At 28.1% G+C, this 4947-nt stretch overlaps 1 protein-coding gene across 1 annotated transcript in view; it reads left to right on the forward strand.

Annotated features, from left to right (window-relative positions):
* The first annotated feature begins 886 nt into the window (after positions 1-886).
* Positions 887-4947, forward strand: part of LOC106457538 — a 21286-nt gene continuing 17225 nt past the window's right edge. Inside the window, exons 1-2 of the mRNA XM_013916970.2 lie at positions 887-1027; positions 4030-4059. The gene's annotated coding sequence lies outside the window, so the exon portion shown is untranslated. The remainder of the gene's footprint in view (positions 1028-4029; positions 4060-4947) is intronic.

Consider the following 4947-nt stretch of genomic DNA (forward strand, 5'->3'; position numbering starts at 1 on the left):
GTTACTCTGTGACTTTTAAAAACGGTATATTCAGAAATTCTGCTCGAGAAACATATATGATTATAACGCGATGATAAATCTATTTTGTTTCGTCTTCTACACACTAATACATCTTACAGTGTTTGCAAAGCATTCCCAGAGCTAGTCGAAAAATCGTATTTGGTTGGCCGTGGAAACTGTTCGTAACGTTATGAAAGACAAAATAAATCTACTTTCCCAAATAATGTTTCAGTGGGTAGTTTCAAAATGGTAAATTATGAGTCAAATATGTATTTATACTTTTATTTACTTTAAAATTGAACAAGTAAACGATGAGTTTTGTACATTGAGTTTGTACTGAGAAAAAGTAAGCTCTGCGGAGTAACCCCTTTAAGGGTGAGTTTTCTGTCGTGCGTGTCGGAACAAAGGAATATGGCTGAAGCCCTTTCTAGGCTATCGTGTTTTAAAGGGCTTATTAAGTATTTAAATCAACAAGTTGTGGTGTATATTATATACACCTATGTTATAGAGATGATTAAAAGGGAGAACAAGAAAAAACATGATAACGAAGCCTCGCAGAAAATGTATATAGAATTTATCATTTCAGTTGAGCTTTTTGTATGTAGCCTGTGTGTTACCTTCGGTGGAGCGCATAGAAACTTATATGAACTATGATTGATCAGATTTTAGTAATAATAGTAGCTCAGTTATAAAGTAGTAAAATTCGTTGTTTGTATATAAGACTGTATGTGTTAAATATATAAATTGAAACAGGTTAATTCCAAACTATGAAAATATTTTAAATTTATCCTCGTCCTTTTGGCATATGTGATTGAATCTCGTTCCCTCCCTTGATCAGACACAAGTGGTATCACCCGCGTTTGGACGAGACAGCTTCCGTGTGTGTGTAATATGTAAGCTGAGCGAGTATAGGATGTCAAGCAACTTCTGTGTTAGGTTCCTCATTCTATAAGTTGTGAAAGCCTGGATCGTATGAGCTCGTTGGTTCGTGTGTTCTCAGTTTTAGCTGCACAGCCGTTCGTAATGTGTGAGTATTGAAAATGTTCACATGTATTAATTGTTTAGACTGTAAATATCCTGTTTTCAGAAAACCATTTTATTTTCTAAGTTTCAAAAGTGTACATGTGGGCGAGGATTACCATCTCCATTAGGCCTATTCCGTTCAAACGTTAGGCCTAACGACGTTGGTAAGCGTTGGCAAATAATGAAATGAAATATGGACTCTGGTGTAATGTTGGAATGCCCACCGTCAAAGTATTGTTAACACACTTGTCATTAAATTAATTAAACTGAGTAAAACGTGGAGCTGGCAATATTACTGTCGGTTATTTCAAAGTGTTTGAAAGTAGTTTAGTTGTGTAGAGTTTTAATTCTTATCTTTTAGTTTAACTTCAGACAGTAATATGTATTTGGAAAAATAACATTGAAACAGTTACAGATGTGAATATTTAGTACAACCACATTCTACATTAACCATTTATCTTTTCAAAACGAGTCATACATAGTAATACTAGTACTAATAGTACTATTATTATTAGTAATGCTGATAGTATTACTGTAGCTCCAGTGTTTATTAAGAAATGTGTGTCAATAATTAACACTAATAGATCTTTTTATTTGGTATAGTTTAATTTTCGTATTTATTGAAAGGTGTAATTTTGTGTATAGGTTTATTTAAATTTTCTTATTAATGCTGGGCTTGTGACTTGAAGTTCAAGAATTATAACAAATATTTGGAAACAACTTGTATTGTTTAATATGGAAGCGTATATGTTTTGTGTAACATTATAATTATATATATATATATATATATATTTTATTTTTTTTTTACCTTTTTGAAAAACAAAGTTAATTAACTGTAGGATGAGAACATAATTCAAACACTGTTTTTGTAATAATCTTTTGATGAAAATTGTACATGAAACTAAATTGTTTTAAATCAATTAAAAATAATCTTTTGTTATCTTGGAGATAGAATATGCTTCTATGCTTATTTTATATTTGTATTAAGGATTATAGGAGTGTATTCTTTCAGGCCCAGGACATATTAATTATCTTGTTTCTATACAATTTTTGATAACTTCACATTATTTTTAATCACTTATATCACAGAATAAATTCAATCAAATTTTCCATTTATTTTACCAAAACTAAAATTGTCTGGAAATTCTGTACCGACATAGTATTATAATGGATAGATATACTTGTTTTGTGAACTTGGGATTCACATGACATTTTTAGTGGTCATTTTTACTAAAGATGTTATATGTACACACACACACATATAATTAGCTAAGTGAGAGAAAGCCATTTGACTCGGTGAGGTCACCCCTGTAACCACCAAGCTAACCAAATGTAAATGTAATACTTTGCTTCCAATACATATCAAAGTTTAAATAATTTTAAATTTACATTACAAGTCTTATATTATAAATCTTGACCAATAACTAGTTTTGCTAATGAACAAGAGTGAATTTAGGCATTTGAAGTTTCAACTTTCTAACCCTAATATTCAAGCTTCAGTTTCTAATCTTATCCTTACACCACTCAGAAAAGAACTTCAACACTTAGTCCATCTTTATAAGCCCTAAGCTATTTCAAACACATGAATAAGATATCCTCTGACTTTTCATTATTTTAGTAAAATCAAGACCCTGACTCAAGTTTTGAAGTCTCTCTGAATTACTTGTTTTGATAATCACTCATGTTCATTGCATCTTTATATCCTTTCTGTAGTTAGAAAGTAAAATTAAATACACTCCTATGAATGCGGCCTCATCAAGTCTTTTACATTTTGTAGTTTCCATAAGTAAATCTCGTAGCCAAACATTGTTGTAAATTTTAGGGATTATAGATACTTACAAGTAAATTTCTTTCTTCATAATACAAGTGTTTCTCTTGTATAAAAATAGTGAATCCTTTCCCAGTTTTCATAGTCTAGATACCTTTCTTCATACTTATTCTCATTTTAGATGTTATGTTCCACTTCTGAAAACAGAACAGGCTTTTCTGAATTAAAAAAAAAATCTTCAACAGAAACAGCATTTTAATGTCATTTATAAACAGATTTGTAAAAAGTATTCCCCCATAAACTCTACTACTTATGGACTTGGATAATGAACAAGCAACAAACCCTTGAAAAAAACCCACCAGTCATTTTCTTTCAGTCAGGAAAATTCTCATTTAACACCACCCTCTGCTTTCTGACACTAAGATAATATTTTATCAAATTTTTATATCTTTTTCACTTGCCCTACAAGGATTTTCTCTGTTATTCACAACTATATCTGAAAACTATTGATCAAGTTCTTCACAGTTGGCTTAGAGTTTATAAATGTTTGAAATAAATATGATTTAACCTTTAAAAAAGTTATACTGTTACCCTTGAAACAATTGTGTACAATTCAGGATTGAACTTTTCCATGTGAGTAATCTGAAAAATCTAACCAGTATATTAAATTTGGTGTTAATTTCAGGTAAATTACAATATATATATATATATATATAAGAACATTGTATTGATATTAGTTAGATGGATGTACATGTTTATTATTTTGGTGTGATGTACATATTTTTAATGTTTTCTATTTAGAATTTGCATATTTCAAGTTATATAGTTTTTACAATTTATATATTCTCAAAGTCAACTACTATCTGTGCGCTTTTAAGATACTACAAAAGTTTTAATGAAAGAATTAAATGTTTTTTTTATAATGAATATCTTGATGATATGCGAGATATTTTAATACGAAATGTTAACTTTATTTCTTTAGAATGTTGTACAGGTATTAGAGGTTTGATTCTTTATCAGTTATTTGTACAAAATATTTACAAGGTTTGTATACAGTATTAGATACTTCAGTTATTACATTTTTAATTATAATTTGATTTTCCTTTTCTGAGAAGTTTTACTATTTTAAAAATGCCATTATTATCCTTTTCTTGTAAAACTATGACATATTCTGGTTGTATCTGTATAGGTATTAATTTAACAAGTTTTTCAATTATTATTTTATTTTTGTTTTTTAGAAAAAGTGATGTAATAATGGAGTATCTCAAGTAAGTTATGCCATTTTTTTAATATTTGTAATGATGTATTTGAGTTGTTATGTCATTCATATCTTTGATTTTTTTTTCCTTTTTTCTCCTTACAAACATTTCTTGCAAGGAAAGTGTAAAGTTAGCATAAATTATGTTAGAGTTTTTAATATTTTTATTGTTAGCTGTAGTTTTATATTTGATATTAAATCTTTTATTAGAAGGCTCATGATTCATTTTAAAATGTTTGAAATTTCTTATGTTTAATTCATTGTTTTTTTAATAAATTTATTATGTCTTTAATATGGAATAATTTTCATGATCTGTATATTTTTTTAATTAATGTAATTTTATATTGCCTACTAAATAGGAAAATTGTAATTAATAATTTTATTATTACTGTTGTGTGTCTTAACATTTTTTTGCCAATTTTCAAGTCTAGACGTTAAGCGTGTGGAGGATATTTTATAATTTCCATAAATGCTTTTTTAATTTTCTGAATATTTTTTTCCTGCTTTTATTAACTTTCCAACAAGCTGTTAATACATACAAAGTTAATACAAAAGAAATGTATTTCATTAGTAAGAATAACAAATTTAATTTTGGTATTCTCACTAAATCTAGTAAGTTCATATATTAATGCCTCTATCTAAGTTCTGGTTTGGTTTGCTCTGAAATTTGAAATATTTTAAACTTTGTTTAGGAAATAAAAGTGAAACTTCAACAGTATATTAATGTGGCATTAATATCTTATTTTGGAGGTTACCATTTACATATATACAAACACACACACACACACACACACACACAAACACATATATATATATATATATATATATATAATTCGTTCTTTCTTAGTTGTGTTAGGTAAATATAATTATTACTTACTTACACTACTCGTGACAACGC

The sequence above is a fragment of the Limulus polyphemus genome, unplaced genomic scaffold (genome assembly GCF_000517525.1).
Source record: "Limulus polyphemus unplaced genomic scaffold, Limulus_polyphemus-2.1.2 Scaffold343, whole genome shotgun sequence".
Classification (NCBI taxonomy): Eukaryota; Metazoa; Arthropoda; class Merostomata; order Xiphosura; family Limulidae; genus Limulus; species Limulus polyphemus.